General features: G+C 36.7%; 1 protein-coding gene across 30 annotated transcripts in view; it reads left to right on the top strand.

The window, feature by feature from the left end:
- Positions 1–20,932, top strand: part of BAZ2B (bromodomain adjacent to zinc finger domain 2B) — a 326,925-nt gene that overhangs the window by 7,723 nt on the left and 298,270 nt on the right. The gene's annotated exons all lie outside the window — the stretch shown is intronic.

Below are 20,932 nucleotides of genomic sequence, written 5' to 3'. Positions count from 1 at the left end.
GAAGTAAAATTCAAATAAGTTTTCTTTCCCTTCCTCTCCCACTTCTTGATAAATCAGAAGGAAAGAAGTTCTTACATTTTCACCAAAATGAATGTTTGGGATTTTATTTGTCTACGTTTTTTGGCTCTCATTGCAACAGATGATTATATTTAGATAAAAAGAAAGATGAGGAAATGGAGTGAATTTTTAAAATATTAATAACTCAACAAAACAGTAGAAAATGTAGCCATTCCTTGAAAAATGAGTTGACTCAGTAATGACAACCACAGGGGAGTCAGGTATTTGATACACTTTTATTGTTCTAGTACTAATAATAGGGGGAAAGAGGGGAGAACTACCTTCATTCATCAAGTTTATACTGAATGCTGTATTCAGTATTCTTAAAAAGCTATGGATGACAGTTTGTGAAAGCTTAGAACAGGGGTGACATGACTTCTGGTTGGAATCATTAGAAAAGATTCTTTGGTTAGGTAGCATTGAATTTGACCTAGAAAAATGAGTAAACTGAATATTTAGGGATTAGGAAGAAAGCATGCAATAAAAGAAGGGCATTATGAGCCCCACATAGAACAAATAAATTAAAGCTAGGTCTATTAGGTGTCTGAAGTAGTTGGGCAACCTTCTTGAGGCTATCCTGAAGAAAAGAAAATGTTTTGGAATCCTTTTCCTCCATTGCTTTCAAAAATGACTGCTCTGCTTTTTCTGGAGAAGATGGGTTAATCAGTTTCAAATCATCCCTTTCAATGATAGGTTTGTTGTTTGTGGAAACCAGTTTAAAATTGACAAAACTGTCCTTTCTGATCAGAGTTATTGAAATACTGTGTTTCTTGTGAGACTAATCAGAACCATTCCTTTCTCCTTCATTCTTTTCCGCTGCTTTATAAGTGGTTTTTGTTTTTGTTTTGAAACATAATGCATGATTATACTTGCTGAGAACATTGAGCAAGAGAGGGCATCTGTTTTTCTCTTTTCTCCATTTACTGGTGAAGAACTAGCTTTCAAAGGGGATTTGATGACTGATTCAAAAAACACTTTTACCGGGGCGCCTGGGTGGCGCAGTCGGTTAAGCGCCCGACTTCAGCCAGGTCACGATCTCGCGGTCCGGGAGTTCGAGCCCCGCGTCGGGCTCTGGGCGGATGGCTCGGAGCCTGGAGCCTCTTTCCGATTCTGTGTCTCCCTCTCTCTCTGCCCCTCCCCCGTTCATGCTCTGTCTCTCTCTGTCCCAAAAAAAAAAAAAAAAAAAAAAAAGTTGAAAAAAAAAAAACACTTTTACCTCTTGTAGTTACTGTGGATGAATAAAGAAGATGGAACTGTCTGAACTGCCAATAATAGGAATATCCATAAGGACAAAAAGAAATTTATAACCCCTACTTGTAATTACATCAGTACTGAATTACACTAATAGAAATACCATTAAAAATAGAGAGTATGATTGGGACGCCTGGGTGGCTCGGTCGGTTAAGTGTCTGACTCTTGATTTTGGCTCAGGTCATGATCTCAAAGTCATGAGATCGAGCCCCAGGTCAGGCTGGGCATGGAGTCTGCTTAAGATTTTCTTCCTCTCCCTCTGCCCCTCCTCTGCTCGCATGCTTGTGCCTATAAGAGCTCGCTCTCTCAGAAAAAAAAAAAAAAAAAATAATGTATGAAAAGGAAAGATTCAAAAAACTTCACGAATGTAAAACTGCTTAATTTTCAGTGGTTAGACTTTTCCTAACTTCATTATTGCTGCACTAAGACCATGACATTTATTTCATTTTCCTTATTTACAATGTTGTGATGAATATTTACTTGCAGGAGACAGGTCAGAAGAAAACCTTAAAACTTTTACATAAGTATTTCTTGTACGATGATGTGTTTTGAGATAAATTAGAGGTGGAAATGAGTGGAAATAGAAGGCTGTCTAGTGACTGAGTTTAGAGAGAAGCCTCGCTTAACCATCTTTTTGTGGTTTCCATGATAACATGGTTATTGAAACATACTTCTGGACTTCCTTGGGAAAAGGATTACTATTGACATAAACCATTATGGCAACATAGGAAGCAGCAAAGCCAATCTTGAGCATCTGAAAAAATCAGGGAGCAGCCCGTAAGTCACAGGATGATATGTTTCTCCTTTTATGGGTTAGTGTAGCATAGTGGAAGAAATAGGGTCTGCCAGGCAACAGTAACAGACAGAGGTTGTGGGTCAACACTCTTTATTTTAAAAGAGAGGTTACTGCAGAGCTAAAGGAAGTGTTGTTAGGAGGTGGATAGTAACAATATCAAAGAGAGGAGACAGCTTTAAAGAAGCTTTTAAATGGGGTTAAGAGAAATAGAGCATTGTTATGCAATTGAGTCCTCTTGGAAAGTCTCAAGATTTTCTCCATTGTGGCCTACTACTGTAGCATTAGATTCTTGTGCAATGTCATTAGTATTTTCAGCAGCTTATTGAGAAAATAACTCTTATCTATAATCATACCTTAGGGATTTGAAGTAGGAAGTTGAAGGGTAAGGGAAGGGCTGTGTAAACAATAAACATTCCGTCCAGGAAAAGAGCATATAATACTTTGGCCAGTTAGGTGAAAGCTTTCTTTTCCCTTTCCTTTCCAGAAAGATTGTTCATAGATGTACAGCCAAAATTCAAAAGAGAAGAATTGGCTTAAAGAATGTGTAAGTGCTTTTGTACCACATGTGAAATGGGAGGATAGGACCAAAGCATGCTGGGGATCAGGGGAAGGAGAAAGCCAAATAGAATGTGACTAGAATTTTCCAGATTTGGGGGGTTTTTTGGGTGGTTGTTTTTAATGAAATGTTCTATTTTTTAATTTAGTTTATTTTATTATTTTTTTGAGTGAAGAGTGAGCAAGCAGGGGAGGGGCAGAGAGAAGCGAGAGAGGATCCCAAGCAGGTTCCGTGCTCTGTGTGCAGAGCCCCATGTGGGGCTCAAACCCACGAACTGTGAGATCATGACCTGAGCCAAAATCAAGAGTTAGATGCTTTACCAGTTGAGCCACCCAGGCACTCCTGAAATGTTCTATTGACATAATACCTTGAATTTGACCTTTTTCATCTTAATGAGGGACACTTTTTGTGAAATAGGTAATTTTTTTGCAATTTATTGCAAATATTTTATGCTTAGTAGGTAGTATTTGGTATGTTTCAGCTTCAGTCCAGAGGTACCAACTAAATTAATTACATGTACCCAGACAAAAATGCATGTTTATTTTTGTATTTGTTACTCTCAGGACTTCACAAGAGACCTAAAAGTAGTCCTGTAATTGCCCATGGAAACAAATAAAAATCACTTATTTTTTCATGTTTCACACTATTGTGATGTGCTAATAGTCTCATATTAGGCAGTAGTTATTAGTGAAATAAATTGATCATTAAATTGAAAACAAGAATTAGGCCAGCATCTATTTCTTAGTAACTAGAAACAATTCAAGGTGCTCAGAAATAAAATGCATATGCTCAAGGAGGTCATAATTTACTCAGAGTGAAAGGATGTACATACAGTCTCATCTTTTGTGGTTTTAACCCATTGAAATTCAACTGTTTATGTTAGGAAAAATTGAGGATGGGAAAGGAAAAAACAATTTCAATAACCATCATTCATTCAGTAAAGGTGTCTCCAGGCAGGATGCCAGAGTCAGGTACTCTCTGTTCCTGGGTAGCTCTCATAGTGTGGCATCTTACACTAAGTGTGGCTCTTATGTCTTAATAGAAAAAAAATTTTTTTTTTTTTGGTGTATCATAGCTCCTAAATTCAGGCCAGCTATGTGTTTCTGGAACTCAACTAAATATCATAGCTCCTAAATTCAGGCCAGCTATGTGTTTCTGGACATCTGTTTAAATGCTGGCAAACTGGCTGTGTTGGACTTATTGAAGGATCATGTATCTGTCTCCAGTATGGTTAATGTCAAAGATAATGTTTACTATATTTTGATACAGCTTACTGACTAGGACCTACCCACACTCCCCAACACCCAATAAGATGAGTCTTTAGTATATATTGAAGGTAGCATGGTTCAAGATAGTTTATATACTTAAGTATTGCTACTGATACCCCAAAATGGAAAGAAAGAAAGAAAGAAAGAAAAAAAGGAAGAGAGAGACAGAAAGAGAAAGAGAGAAAAGAAATAATTGGTCTAGAATTAAAAGGGTTCAAGGAGATAGTGACTCTTCAGTTGGGTTTTGAAGGAAGTGGTAGATATTTTAGAACAGCAACCTGAATGAAGGAGAGGATGGAGGGAAACCTAACTAAAATTCGTTTGAAAATAGTGGGAGATAAAGTTACAAAGGGGAGTTTGGGTTAACTAATTGATTTTTTTTTAAGTTTGTTTATTTTGAGAGAGAGCACGTGAACAAGAAGGGGCAGAGAGAGAGAGAGAATCCTAAGCTGGCTCTACACTAACAGTGACATGTTTGTGAGATCATGATCAGAACCACAATCAAGAGCTGGACTCTCAACCGACTGAGCCACCCAGGCACCCTGTTAGCTAATAGATTTTTAAGCAGAGATATGATATGATTAAAAATTTAGAAAGATAGATTTGGAAGAAATCGGTTAAATGTACAGAAAGTAGAGACTATTAAAAGAATGACCAGTGACTTACTGCAGACATTCCAGTGTCAGGTGGTAGTGACTAAACGAATAGAAATAGAATGGGCAGAAGTATAAATATGAGGTACATGATAATTTAAAGGAATGGAGTTGAACTAGTTTGGGGAAGTTGGAGATTGTATTACCTTCATGCAAATCTATTTCTTATTACCATAACAGTAATTTGATGTAGTTGAACCCTTATTTCCTCCATGCCAGATAGTGAAGGTAAGAACAAAAGAGATTGCCTGTAGCTGATCACTTGACAGTAGTTAGATATTGTTTCTAATATCATAACACTCTCATGATGAGTTTAGCTTAAGATAAAGTCTCATGTGTTTTTAAAAACCCTTCTACTTTCCTCCTGCTGTATCACATTATATGAAGATGAATACTCATATCCAGTTAGCCTAATATTTTTCATTTTTGTTTGTATTTATTGTTCAGTATGTGGTTTCTTTTTCTTTTTTTAATTTTTTTTAACGCTTATTTATTTTTGAGACAGAGAGAGACAGAGCATGAATGGGGGGAGGGTCACAGAGAGAGGGAGACACAGAATCCGAAACAGGCTCCAGGCTCTGAGCGGTCAGCACAGAGCCCAACATGGGGCTCGAACCCACGGACCGTGAGATCATTACCTGAGCCAAAGTCGGACGCTTAACCGACGGAGCCACCCAGGCGCCCCAGTATGTGGTTTATTTTTCACATATTTTTTTCAATGTGAAATTTATTGTCAAATTGGTTTCCATACAACACTCAGTGCTCATCCCAACAGGTCCCCTCCTCAATGCCCATCACCCACTTTCCCCTCCCTGCCACCCTCTCATAAGGGAAATACAAATCAAAACCACACTGAGATATCACCTCACGCCAGTCAGAGTGGCTAAAATGAACACATCAAGAGAGTATAGATGTTGGAGAGGATGTGGAACACGGGAACCATTTTGCACTATTGGTGGGAATGCAAACTGGTGCAGCCACTCTGGAAAACAGTGTGGAGGTTCCTCAAAAAATTAAAAATAGATCTACCCTATGACCCGGGAATAGCACTGCTAGAATTTACCCAAGGGATACAGGAGTGCTGATGCTCTGTATGTGTTTAAACCACTGCTAAACATCAGTTTCTGAAAACTGGGAGGTAGGAAGCAGCAGGTTCTAAACATACTACAAACAAACCATAGTTTTTATGGATCCCTGAGGATAGACTTTCATGAATCCACGATTTTGCACATGATGTTCCCTGTATGCAATTTTTATTCCCTCTCTTTCTGCTTGGTAAAATCTGCTTCTTTTCTAAGACTCTTGTGAAGAGTTATGTTTTTGAAATCTTCTCAACCCTCTGCCTCCTCACATGGTTATCTGATTCTTCCCTTGTGCTACAGTGGAATGCTAATAATGGAGCACATGGTTGTGCATACAGATGGATTGATTCGCTACTTCCAACCTTTATAGATGATGCTTCAATGAACATTTTTATGCAGAGTACTTTTATTTGTGGCTGTGTGACATCATTTCATAAGATAAATTCCCAAAAATGCAATTACTGGATCAAAGGCTGGGAATGTTTTAAGGCTCTTAATATATGTATTGTGAACTTGGCTTTGAAAAGGATTGTATGGGTTTACAGTATCTCACTAATGGTATATGACTGTGCCTGTTTTACTAACACCTTCATTGGATTGGGTTATATTCATCATTATTAGCCATTGCCAATCCTATTGCAAAAAAATTGTACCTTATTTAATCTGCATTTCTGTGACTGGTTACAATGAGCATTTTTTCAGTACTTTAACCTGTTTCTCTTTTGTGGCTTGTCTTTGACATTGCCTGTTACCGCCCAGAGGTCTTAATATATTTATTATAACCTATTTATAAGTTCCTAATATTAATGATATGCTTTTATTATATTTATTATAATTCTTTTGCTTTTTAATAGTTTTTATTTACAGAAATATGAAATACTGATTTATTACTTCTTCATATATTTTAAACATTCTTTCCATTTTAAACTTAAAAAATCCACTCCTCCCCAGAGGTTGTTTTTGAATTTTGGTGTGTGTGTGTGTGTGCGTGTGTGTGTGTGTGTGTGTGTGTGTGTGTTTTAGTTTATAAATATATTTATGCCATCTCTACACCCAACATGGGGCTCGAACTCACAACCTCAAGTGAAGAGCCCCATGCTCTTCCAACTGAACCAGCCAGGCACCTCCGGAGTTTTTATAGTAACTTCTCATATATTTATTTTGTTTTTTGACATATAATTCTTCTCATTCTTTTTTTTTTTTTTAAGTAAATTCTGTGCCCAATGTGAGGCATGAATCCTGACCCCAAGATCAAGAGGTGTATGCTCTTCTGACTGAGCCAGCCAGGCACCCTCTTCCCCATTCTTTTTGTAGTAAAACTACCCTTAATGCCCAAGGTAAGGGTCCAACTTTCCTTCAACACTTAGAGTATAAAAAAATCTCTATTATAAGGAACATTGAACTAGATAACTAAGGAGTAATAGAATTGCTTCTAAAAATATTAATTTTATTAGATAATACTGAGTGTATTAAAAATTAATTTTCCTTGATAAGGTAGGGTTATCATCCTGGTACATAATTCTGTTACACTTATCAGATGTCTGAATTATGACAATTTGAGAATACAACTTGAACCTTTAAAAACCAAACAGATCTTCTATTATATTTGTGCTATATACTTATTTATGATAAAAGTGAATTGTACATGCAACTCTACAACTTGCCTGTTATTCCTTCTTACATTTTAATTGTCCTTTGATTATTTTCTTTATATTCCTTTTGTTGTTTATTTGGTAACATTTTTTAAAAGTTGAGGGTCAATTGGCATATAATTATGTTTTAGATATATAAGGACTTTTCTTTTTCAAAATTAAAAGTGTAGTTTTCACTAATAACATTCTTAAAAGTTTTGAAAAATACAGAAAAAGTATTAAGATAAAAATTTCAAATGCCCAAAACTCTATTACTTGCATTTTTATTTTATTTCATATTGAAGTTTATTTAATGAAATGAAAGTCTTCATGAATGAAAAAACAGCAAGTGTGTTCCATGAACCTCACTTCTAAGAAAAAAATAAGGGGAGCAGACATGGAGTGAAATGTTTTTGTGGTAATGAGTAAGAACAAATCAAAAAAATCCTATTGAATTAGGCAAAAAGGACAGTGGTGACTTTGGCCATAATAGTTTTAGTCAAGTAGTTTGGACTAAAGCTAAAGAAATAGGAACATGGAGTTTAGATAGTTTTCTGTTTTTTTGTTTTTTTGGGTTTTTTTTTTTTAAGGGAAAGGAAAAGAAATTGGGAAGTTTCTAAGAAGGAAATGTGGCTTGAAAATGACTTTTGTAATGATAAGAATGAAGGTCTAGGGGCAAGGGATATAATTCAGAAATTCTGTGAGAAGTGGGAAGACATGGGTTCCTTACCCATATGATACTGATTAACATTAACTAGAAGGAGGGGTCGCTCTGTAATTAGAGGGAATGAGAAGATGTGGGTATGTACAGCAGTGAGACTGGAGCTTTGACAGAAAGAAATTTCAGAGTTTAACTTACAAATATCAGAAATTCTTCAACTAGAATTGCCTTTTTGCTGTTTTTTTCATAAAACAAAGTTTTAATTTCTGATTTTTTAAAAAAATGTATTTGTGTGTATTTTTTTCTTTTCCAGAGTAGCTATTATACATGTAGTTTTTCATTCTGCTTTTTTTTTTTTTTACTTCATTAGTTCTTTTTTGGATTATATCATGAGCATTTTTTCTCATGTCATTAAATATTTTCAAACAGTATATAATAATTTATTCAACTACCCAAGTTTGGGGCATTTAGATTGTTTTTGATTAAGATATATATAATGAAATAATTTAACCTCAAACATCACTAAGCCTTTTTTCATAATCTGATATATATCAGTAGGAAACGTTCCTGGAGATTGAATTGCTGGGTCAAAGTATAATGAATGATTTACATATATGCAATGGTATTCTGGTAAATATTAACAACCGGTTTGTGTGCCTGGTGGTGGGAGCCTTGATCTATAGTGTGTGCTCTTTTCTCTGGTGTAAGAACTCCTGACATGGCCTATTTCATTCCAACAACTTAATACCCCTGAGCAGAGTTGAGATGTGCAGGCATACAATTATTACACAGTATCTGTATCAAACTGATACAATAGGTGTAAATAACCTCAACAGCATAGAGATTAATAAAATGTGGTAAGATAATTAGGAAGTGATAAGTTTTGAGTGCTTATTACCTTATTTTTATTAAAAAAAAAGTTTTTAATGTTTATTTATTTATTTTTTGAGAGAGACAGAGACAGAATGCGAGTGGGTTAGGGGCAGAGAGAGAGGGAGACACAGAATCCAAAGCAGGCTCCAGGCTCTGAGCTGTCAGCACAGAGCCTGACACGGGGCTCAAACTCACGAGCTGTGAGATCATGACCTGAGCCGAAGTCGGACGCTCAAACAACTGAGCCACCCAGGCACCCCTACCTTATTTTCAAAATAATTTATTGAATGGTAAGTTTATATAATTTAATTTTTAATAATGACTGTGTTTAACAACTGCAAAATTCCTGAAAATTTTAACAGTTGACTCTTGTGAACTTCTATGAGCAAGCCCTAGCACATTCTGCTAGGTTAGTTTTTTCTTTCTCCTTTCTTCTCTTTTTCCTTTCCTTCTTCTTCCCTTCTTTTCTAAAATTTATTGTAGAATTTCCCCCCCAAGATTGTTGTTTTCAGGACAGGAAGAAGTATAGGTATTTAGAAGACCAATGTTTCATTCCTTTTTATGTGTAGCTTCAAGGTTTGTTTTGCTTTACACCAGAATGTTTATTGTAGATGGAATCTATTTAAGTGAAAATAAGGTGTGAACTCCGAGCTTTATTTTTTTTTTTCCCACAAGACTATTCAGTTTTCCCCAAACTATTGTGGAGTAATTCCTACTGGCTATTGATTGAATTACTCAACTTTCTCTTTTTTTTTTCCTTCCTTCCTTCCTTCCATCCTTACTCCCTTCCTTCCTCCCTTCCTTCTCTTCCTTCTCTTTCTTTCTTTCTTTCTTTCTTTCTTTCTTCCTTCTCTTTCTTTCTTTCTTCCTTCTCTTTCTTTCTTTCTTTCTTTCTTTCTTTCTTTCTTTCTTTCTTTCTTCCTTTTCCTCTTTCTTTCTTTCTTTCTTTCTTTCTTTCTTTTTTGAGAGGGAACGAGAGCATGCATGAGGGACAGGGGGAGAGGGAGAGCAAATCCATGCTGGGCATGGAGCCTGTCACAGGACTTGATCTCATAACTGTAAGTTCATAACTGGAGCCAAAATCAAGAGTCAGATGCTTAACTGACACAGCCACCTAGATGCCCCTGAATATCTCAGTTTTCCTATTGTTTCTAATAATTTTTCAGTTGATTCTCAAGGTTTTCCAGATACATAATCATATCTTATGCAAATAGTTTTGCTGCCACACTTCTGATATTTATAACTTTATTTTTCTGTGTAAAGAATAAAATGAAGTTGACTAGTATCAGTGTTAACACTGAGCACACCCTTATTTTTTTTTTCTGAATTTTGAAATGCTTCAAATACCTCATCATTGTCTGTGATACTTTTGGTTTGTTACATATGTTCTTGAAAATCATGCTAAGCAAGTATTCATCTATTTTTATTTTATTAAGACTTTTAAAAAATTCAGGAAGGAAGTTGAAATTTATTTAAATGCATGGGCAACTTGGTAATTCTTGATGGCTTTCTCTGTTTACCTTAGCGTTTTTTAAGTTTGTTTTTCATTTTATAATTGGGGTAGATAGAGGTTTAGATGTTGATGGTTTTTAACATTTCGGATAAGCAACAAGATGAACTGGCAACAAGATATATAGTTTTCTCCTAGAGCTTTTTTGCTGAACCTCTTGAGATCTGTGTTGTGGGTATACCTGTGATCCTATGTTTGAGAGTCAACCTTTGATTTTAACAGTTCCCCTGCTTCAGGGAGAGCCTGGCATACCTGTGGATGGGGAATATCAGCACGGGGATAATGGCTACCCTGTAGTACTGTGGATTATGAGGTTTGTGTGGCGAGTTAGCACTTGTATCTGCTTAGTCAGATTTCATCATCACTTTAAAGCTGTTTCCTTTTCAAACCTAATCACAGGTTGAGGAAAATTAAAACAATGAGGCCAAAAGGTAGCCCTTGATGTCTTTCTGCAATGTGAACCTGAGTGTCAAACTCTGCAATTCCCACTTCTCTTACAGGCCTTCCACATCCCTAAACTTTGATTCTACAAGTTACGGGTTGGGACATTTCAGAATATTCTTATTTCCTAAAATCTCCACCTTTTATTCTTGGAGCATATGTGTATAGAGTCAGAATCTTCTTATAGTGTTGGTATTTTCCCGTACTTCTTTGATGATGGCATTTTTTGTACTGGTTTTAGTCCTTTTGGGTAGATTTTTGGGAGGGATTATGTGAATGAATGCAATTTTATTCAGATTTTAAAACTCTTTCACATATTCATGAAATGCTCCTCAGGAGAAAATGTACTATTTTATGCTCCTTGCACTGGACTTTGATAATTTTTTTTATTCTTTTTTAAAAGTTTATTTTTTGTCGGGGGGGTTGCTGGGTGGCTCAGTCAGTTAAGTGTCTGACTTTGGCTTAGGTCATGATCTCGGGGTTCATGAGTTTGAGTTGTGTCGGGCTCTGTGCTGACAGCTCAGAGCCTGGAGCCTGCTTCGGATTCTGTGTCTCCCTCTCTCTCTGCCCCTCCCCTGCTTGTGCTCTCTCTCTGTCTCTCAAAAAATGAATAAATGTTAAAAAAAAATTTAGTAGAAGTTTATTTTTTTTTTTACTAATCTCTATACTCAGTGTGGGGCTCAAACTCACAACCCTGAGAACATGAGTTGTATGCGTTTCCCACTGAGCCAGCCAGGCGCCTTTTTTTTTTTTTTTTTTTTAATGCTTATTTATTTTTGAAAGAGAGAGAGAGACATTGAGATTGTGAGCAGGGGAAAACAGAGAGGGAGGGAGACATAGAATCTCAAGCAGGCTCCACGCTGGCCAACACAGAGTCTGACACAGGTCTCCAACTCAAGAACCACAAGATCAGTACTCGAGCTGAAACCAAGAGTTGGACGCTTAACCGACTGAGCTACCCAGGCGCCTCCAGGCACCTATTTTTTATTGTATTCTTTTATCCAATATTTTTTATTTTGAGAGAGAGAGAGAGAATGTGCATGAGCAGGGGAGAGGGGCAGAGCGAGAGAGCGAGAGAGAGAGAGAGAGAGAGAGAGAGTTGGAGAGTCTTAAGCAGGATGCATGCTGAGAGTGGAGCCCAATGTGGGGCCCGATCCCATGACCCTGGGATCATGACCTGAGCTGAAATCAAGAGTTGGACACTCAACTGAATGAACCATCGAGGCTCCCCTTATTGTATTTTTAATGGGAATAATTTTAATTTGTGTATTCTTAATTTTTACAGATAATCATGTTTCTGTTTACTAGGGAATCATATTTCTTTTTGAATTGTTTAGAAGGAATGGTTTTGCTAAGATTTTTGAAGGATGATCATAATAATCTTAAAGATTTTTCTTGATTTCCCCAAAAGTCTGGTCCAGCCTCCTTGAGTTTATTTGGTAGTGATAGTATTTGGACAATAAGTGTATAGGCTTTACTAAGACATGCAAAAACAAACTCAAAGAGGCTGGTTAACATTCTTGCCTGCTCCTATGAAAATAATCAGCCATACCTCATAGTAAGACCAGTCTTTTGGGGGTAATCAAGAAAAATCTTTAAGATTATTATGATCATCCTTCAAAAAGGATACCTGGATGCCTGAGAAACAGTATTTGGTTATCTATTTAATCAAAGTAGCAATAAAAATAAACATAGAAAGGGTGCCTGGGTGGTTCAGTCAGTTAATTATCTGGGTCTTGGTTTTGGCTCAGGTCACAATCTCACAGTTCATGGGTTTGGGTCCTGCGTTGAGTTCTACACTGACAGTGCAGAGCCTGCTTGGGAGTCTACCTCTTTCCCTCTGTCTCCCCCCCCCCCCCCCCCGAAAGAAATAAACTTTTAAAAAAGTTAAATAAACATAGAAGATAATACTTTTGCTGATTCATAAGTGAGGAGGAATCTTTATCTTTTTAATTTTTCTTTATATAATCAAGGGCTTAATAAAGTCAAATAATGCACAGAAAATTATTCTGGTAAAACATAGCATTTCTGATGTAGAAGGTGTAAAATAGCCTTTCATATGAAGATGAAGATATTAATAATTACCCCAAGGAGGCAAGTCCATCAACATTGAATGTAATTTACTAAAATTTAAAATGTTTCATATCTGTTGTTCTGAGTTGGCTATTATCGATCAAAACCAATAAGGTTCACTTTCCAATTTAGATCCTTTATTTATTGTCTTTCATATTCTGAAATAAATGGACACTTTACTACAGGTCAGTGGTTCTCTTTAAGGGGATCTATGAGCTCAAAACTGTCTTCAAAGCATTCATCATTGCTGTCTTCAAATATATCAATAAATATTTAAAATTATTTCTCATTTTTAATTTCCAATATGGTAAATTTCAATAGCTATATTCAACATGAAATAAAAGTTCTTTGAAGTCTTCAATAAGTTCTAAGAGTAGAAAAGGACCAGGAGACCGAAAAACCCAAGAATCCCTCCTTTAAGATAAAACTTCTTTTTTCTTTTTTTTGAGAAATAAATGCACATACCCATTTGTACTTCTCTGTCACTGTTACTCCTAATGTAGTCTCAACTACTCATTATTGACTGTACCTTTTAGTCAAACTAAGTGATTTCTGTTTCACAGTGAAAAGTTAGGGGTGAATAATTGAGAACTGTCTGCCGTGCGCCAGCATTTTAGCAGACTAGGCAGAGCTCATGAGTATGTGCAACACAACTTTTTACAGCCACACATTCATCCATTTTACACCTCAAAGTGGCAAAAATGAACAGTTTCATTAACATGACTCAAAACAATAGCTTATTAATATTAAAATAAGAAGCAAAAGTATGTAGGGGTGCCTGGGTGGCTCAGTCAGTTAAGCCTCCCACTTCGGCTCAGGTCGTGATCTCACAGTCTGTGAGTTCGAGCCCCGTGTTGGGCTTTGTGCTAACAGCTCAGAGCCTGGAGCCTGCTTTGGGTTCTGTGTCTACCTCTCTCTCTACCCTTCCCCTGCTCACACTCTGTGTGTCTCTCTCTCAAAAAGAAATAAACATTAAAAAAATTTTTTTTTAAAAGAAGCAAAAGTATATAAGCATACAACTATGCTTAGTAATCGATGTTTCAGTATTTTACCTTAGAAATTATGTATCTAATAATCATCATTTAATCAACTCAAAAATTTGTTAAGTTATCTTGAAAGAGAGAGATTTTGAGCTGCGGCGGAGCAGAGAGAGGAGAGAGTGAGAATCCCTAAAAGGCTCTGCACCCATACAGAGCCCGACACAGGACTCAAATCCACTAACCATGAGATCATGACCTGAGCCAAAGTCAGACACTTAACCAACTGAGTCACCCGGGCATGCATAATCAACTCAATTTAATACCACTCCGAGGTTTTTGATTACCTAAAGATCTTGAAAATTACCTTCATGGGAATGCAAACTGGTACAGCCACTCTGGAAAATAGTGTGGAGGTTCCTCAAAAATCTAAAAATAGAACTACCCTATGACCCAGCAATAACACTACTAGGAATTTACCCTAGGGATATAGGAGTGCTGATGCTTAGGGGCACACGTACCCCAATGTTTATAGCAGCACTTTCAACAGTAGCCAAATTATGGAAAGAGCCTAAATGTCCAACAACTGATGAATGGATAAAGAAGTAGTGGTTTATATATACAATGGAATACAACTTGGCAATGAGAAAGAATGAAATCTGGCCATTTGTAGCAACATGGATGGAACTGGAGGGTATTATGCTAAGTGAAATAAGGCAGTCAGAGAAAGGCAGATATCATATGTTTTCACTCATATGTGGATCTTGAGAAACTTAACAGAAGACCATGAGGAGGGAAAGGAGGAAAAAAAAAGTTACAGAGAGGGAAGGAGGCAAACCATAAGAGACTCTTAAATACAGAGAACAAACTGAAGGTTGATGGGGGTTGGGGGAGAGGGGAAAGTGGGTGATGGCCATTGAGGAGAGCACTTGTGGGATGAGCACTGAGTGTTGTATGGAAACCAATTTGACAATAAATTATATTAAAAAAAAATTCCCTTCAAGCTGCCAAGCTACAAAGCATAGTTACTGTTGAAATAAAAATTTGCCAGAATAATGATTCAACTTAGTTGAACATAGGAGTTTATATTTTTCAAAATTATAAACATTGTATGGATTAATGTTAGCTTGTTTGGTTAACACCATAACTTCTTTTAAAAACCAAATTTATTAAATTAGTCTAATTTGCCAAATATTTGCCTGAATTATACAAACTGGGGTTCTTAAAACGTCCTGACTTTGTGGCACTTTGTGGTCCTAAGATTTGGGGCGCCTGGATGGCTCAGTTGGTTAAGTGCCGACTTTGGCTCCGGTCAAGATCTCACAGTTCGTGATTTCAAGCCCCACTGTATGCTGACAGCTTGGAGCCTGGAGCCTGTTACAGATTCTGTATATCCTTCTCTCTCTGCTCCTCACCTGCTTGTGCTCTGTTTCTCTCTCTCTCTCTCTCTCTCTCTCTCTCTCTCTCTCTCTCTCTCTCTCTTTCTCTCAAAAATACAATAAACATTAAAAAAATTTTTTTAAATAAATAAAAGATTACAAGTTTAATTTCTTTATTCTCTGGAAATTTTACAGACGGTAAAAGGCCTGAAAATGGGTGGTGGTAATGGTTACACAACATCGTGAATGTACCTAATTTTAAATTTGAAATGCTTAAATGTACATTTTAAAATGGTTATAATGGTAAATGTTATGTATATTTTACCACCCCCCCCCAAAAAAAAAGAAAGGCACTGATAATTTATTATGTCCTGGATAGGCCATCTGTAACCCTTTTTGCCTTTGCTAAAGTCTTCTACAATTTTTTCTCTTAGGAACATTCTTTTTTTTTTTTTTTTTTTTTTTTTTTAGAATCTGATACTTTTTACAACTGCAAAAGTACACATCTGAATGATAACAGAAGTTCCCAAATTTAAAGGGCATTGCTGTACATGGTGAAAACAAACCTCTTGTCAACAGAATGCAATTTCTACTAACCCTAAAATTTGATGACAGTTTTGAATCTGCCTATTTTCAAAATTTATATATTCATGTATAGATTATACATAAAAAGCCTACAATGACATGCAGCAAAATGTGAAAATGTGCTTATTGGTAGTGAGCTTATTTTGTGACTTTTCCACAATGTGCACGTGTTACTTGAATAAAAATATAATTTTTATGTTTTCCATGCTTCCATATTTGACCTTCTTTGTTTCTTTTTTTCTTTTAATTTAATTTGTTTTTTTAAATGTACATCCAAGTTAGTTAGCATATAGTACAACAATGATATCAGAGGTAGATTCCGTAATTCCCTGTACTCATTTAGCCCATCCCCCCTCCCAGAACCCCTCCAGTAACCCTGTTTGTTCTCCATATTTAAGAGTCTCTTATGTTTCATCCTCCTCCCAGTTTTTTTAAATTTTTTTTTTAAATGTTTATTTATTTTTGAGACAGAGAGAGACAGAGCATGAACAGGGGAGGGGCAGAGAGAGAGGGAGACACAGAATCTGAAACAGGCTCCAGGCTCTGAGCTGTCAGCACAGAGCCCGACGCGGGGCTCGAACTCACTGACCGTGAGATCATGACCTGAGCCGAAGTCGGAGGCTTAACCGACCAAGCCACCCAGGCACCCCTCCTCCTCCCAGTTTTTATATTATTTTTGCTTCCCTTCCCTTGTGTTCATCTATTCTGTGTCTTAAAATCCTCATATGAGTGAAGTCATATGATATTTGTCTTTCTCTGACTAATTTCGCTTAGCATAGTACCCTCTAGTTCCATCCATGTAGTTGCAAATAACAAGATTTCATTCTTTTTGGTTGTCAAGTAATACTCCATTGTGCATATATATGTGTGTGTGTGTGTGTGTGTGTGTGTGTGTGTGTACCACATCTTCTTTATCCATTCATCCATTGATGGACATATGGGTTCTTTCCATACTTTGGATATTGTTGATAATGCTGCTATAACCATTGGGGTGCATGTGTCCCTTTGAAACAGCACACCTGGAATCCCTTGGATAAATACCTAGTAGTGCAATTGCTGTGTTCATAGGGTAGTTCTATTTTTAATTTTTTGAGGAACCTCCATACTGTTTTCCAGAGTGGCTGCACCAGCTTGCATTCCCGCCAACAATGCACAAGAGATCCTCTTTCTTCGCATCTTCGCCAACATCTGTTGTTCCCTGAGTTGTTAATGTTAGCCTTTCTGACAGGTGTGAGGTGGTATCTCATTGTGGTTTTGACTTGTATTTCCCTGACGATGAGTGATGTTGACCATTTTTTCATGTGTCAGTTGGCCATCTGGTTTTCTTCTTTGGAGAAGTGCCTATTCATGTCTTTTACCCATTTCTTCACTGGATTATTTGTTTTTTGGGTGTCGAGTTTGATAATTCTTTATAGATTTTGTATACTAACCCTTTATCTGATATGTCATTTGCAAATATATTCTCCCATTCCATTGGTTGCCTTTTAGTTTTGCTGATTGTTTCCTTCACTGTGCATAAGCTTTTTATTTTGATGAGGTCCCAATAGTTCATTTTTGCTTTGTTTCCTTTGCCTCTGGAGATGTGTTGAGTAAGAAGTTGCTGCGGCCAAGATCAAAGAGGTTTTGCCTGCTTTCTCCTCAAGGATTCTGATAGCTTCCTATCTTACCTTGAGGTCTTTCATCCATTTTGAGTTTATATCTGTGTATGGGGTAAGAAAGTAGTCCAGAATCATTTTTCTGCATGTCACTGTCCAGTTTTCCCAGCACCATTTGCTGAAGAGACTGTCTTTACTCCATTGGATATTCTTTCCTGCTTTGTCAAAGATTAGTTGGCCATACGTTTGTGGGTCCATTTCTGCATTCTCTATTCTGTTCCATTGATCTGAGTGTCTGTTTTTGTTCAATAGGAACATTCTTAATAGAGAGGTAATATTTGGATGCATAGAACTAAACAGAGGTACATTCCAAATTGTAGATAAAGATGAAAACATTTGGCCAAAGTTTGTATGTTGACTCTGGAAAATAGTGGTCAAAATGTAGATTTTGGACATACTTTGTTTTCTGATGTTTACAGCTTAGCAGTTGATGTATTTTATAAATGAACATTTACTTTTTATTATTTAGTTCTCTCATAGAGGTAGGGGCTTAAAGTTTGCTTCCCTTAGCAGTAAGAGCAAGCCCATTAGGTATGAATTTTGGCCAAACTGCATTACATCTTAGTGCTTTACTTTGTCCTTTACTTATTAAAAGTATTTGCTATAGGCAAGGAACTCACAGAGTTGGGGTGGGAGGAAATAAAAAAATGAATAATATCCTATTGATTATCAAATTTAGCAAAATACTCATGTTTAGTAGCATTATATGGCATGTTTGAAAACCTTACATATCATTATTCTGTATGTATCATTTTCCAACCTGCTTTTTCCACTAATCTTTGTATTTTAATTTCTGTGGCTCAGGAAACTGGGATTGACTTAGGTTGTTTTAACTCAGCATCTCTTTTGAGGTAGCTATCAGGCTTCCAGCTGGGACAGCAGTTACCTCAAAGCTCTACTGGTGCTGGAGGATTGGATGCCAAGCTCACATTTTTATTGACAGTTCCTTGTTGGCTTTTGGCAGGCGGCCTCAGTTCTTTGCCACATGGTCATTTCCATAGTGCTCCTTCTGACATGGCTTTTTGCTTCCCCCAGAGTAATGAGAGAGAGACAGAGACAGAGACAGAAATATAGTCTCTTCGGAGTGAAAATGTTTTGAGAGAGGAAAAAGAAAAATTTGAACTTAAAGCAACTTAGAAAAGAAAAAACAGTTGAGAGGATTTAACTAATTCAGGATTTTAGATACTCACAAACTTAAGATGATCCCAGAAATATTTAGAAACTCTGCTAGAGAAATTCGTATTCCAGATAAATATGTATTTCATTATATGCATATATATGAAAGATTCATACCAGTATTAACAGGTTTGTTTTCATTCTTAAATATAGTTGCTTTGCTTAAAAATAAAAGGTCATATTAGAATCAGCTATTTCAAAGAAAATCACAGTCTAAAATGGAGTCCTAGTTAAGATCACAAAATATGCTATCATATTTTGAAGCCTTCATGCTAGTAGTATGAGTTTTGTGCTAGAAAGTAAATCTGGACACTTGGTGAGTTTAGCGTTTTGTTTTTTTGGCCACCCATAGTGGGAGTAGGACCAGATTTTTTAGAGAAGTTAAATGAAAATGAAAATATTTTTCCATGAAGATAATCAAGGAAAAAATACTGGACTGGCAGACTCCTCCTTTTGAGTTGCTTTTAGATTAAATGAACTGTGATTCCCTTCTTCCTTTTCATAGTTTAGATTATTTCTTAAAATTATATTACTGTATATGCCATTCAGTACTTGACTCTCCCCACATAACTGTTAGCTTAAAATATTTGCTTCTGCTTCTTGAGTCTACCTTTGTTACCATAGAAACAGAAGTGGACTAGGGAAATTGGCAAAGCAGCCATCAACTGAAATTAATGAGTCTAATTCTTTACCTGTAGTTGTGTTTAATTTACAACTCCTGTTTTAAAGATATGCAGTGTAAGGTCGGTTGACTAGGAGGAAAAATAACCTGTAACTTAACTCTCATTTGCTTCAGACTTGTTCATTTGCCTAAAAAGCTATTGAGAAAGAGCCTTTCTAACAGCTTGGAAAAGAGCTTTTCATTCTTGTGAATGGTTAGACTACTATCTATTCTGTGCTGCTGTATCTTGAGATGTTTATAATGTGCTTTTCGTTCATAGGTATTACAATAACACATGTTTTCTAGGGAATGAGATTTGATATTATGTGATATAAGCCTACTGTGGTCAATATATTTTCACACATACTATTTAAGTGAACCCTGAAAAATACAGATCTTAAATTCTGAGAAGGTATTGAAAATATTATTAGATGTAGTTAATACTGTTACTTATCATGTCAATAAATAAATGTTTTAAAATAAGCTTTTATTTTAATTTAATTTTTTAATGTTTACTTATTTTTGAGAGAGAGAGAGAGCAATAAAGGCAGAGGGGCAGAGAGAGGAGACACAGAATCTAAAGTAGGCTCCAGGCTCTGAGCTGTCAGCACAGAGCCCCACGTGGGGCTTAAACTCACGAGCCGTGAGATCATGACCTGAGCCGAAGTCTGATGCTTAACTGACTGAACCACATAGGTCCCCCTATAATCAACTTTTAAAATGTAAAATGTTGGGGTGCCTGGGTGACTCAGTTGAGCGTCTGACCCTTTTTTCTTTTAGAAGGTAAGCGATTTATTTATATTTTTTAAGTGTTTATTAATTTTGAGAGAGAGAGAGAAAGCATGTGAGCGAGCAGTGGAGGGGCAGAGAGAATCCTAAGCAGGGATTAACTTAACTGATTGAGCCACCCAGGCACCCCGAGCAACTCAGCTCAGGTCATGATCTCATGGTTCGTGGGATGGAGCCCTGAGTTGGGCTCTATGCTGTGAGCTTGGGATTCTCTCTCTCTCCTTCTCTCTCTGTCCTTCCCCTGCTTGCGCACACACGCTGTTTCTCTCTCTCCCTCTCAGAAGAAATAAACATTAAAAAAAAAGTAAGACTTGAATGTCAGAATTACTCCTTGATCCATTGGCTACAGAATGGATATTGTATTAGCAAGCATGACAGCAGCATGAGAGCTCTGTAGTAACCAGGTGCATGGTCAATGAGCAGTAATACTTTGAAAGGAATCTTTTTTTTGAGCAATAGTTCTCAACAGTGGGCTTAATTCAGTACACAATGTTTTAAACAGATGTGCTATCATCCAGGCTTTATTGTTTCATTTATAGAGCATAGGCAGAGTAGATGTAGCGTAATTCTTAAGGGCCTAGGAGTTTGGGAATGGCAAATCAGTATTGGCTTCAACTTCAAGTCACCAGCTGTGTTAGTCCCTAACAAGAGTCAATCTGCCCTTTCAAGGTTTGAAGCCAGATATTGACTTCTCCTCTCTAGCTGTGAAAGTCCTAGATGACATCTTCCAATTGAAGGCTATTTGTCTACATTGAAAAAATATGTTGTTTAGTGTAGGCATCTTCTTTAATTCTCTTAGCTAGATCTTCTGGATAACTTGCTGCAGCTTCTACATCAGCACTTGCTGCTTCACCTGAT

Source organism: Prionailurus bengalensis, chromosome C1 (genome assembly GCF_016509475.1).
Source record: "Prionailurus bengalensis isolate Pbe53 chromosome C1, Fcat_Pben_1.1_paternal_pri, whole genome shotgun sequence".
Lineage (NCBI taxonomy): Eukaryota > Metazoa > Chordata > Mammalia > Carnivora > Felidae > Prionailurus > Prionailurus bengalensis.
The sequence above is the reverse complement of the archived record's forward strand: the minus strand, read 5'-3'. Positions and strand labels throughout refer to the sequence as shown.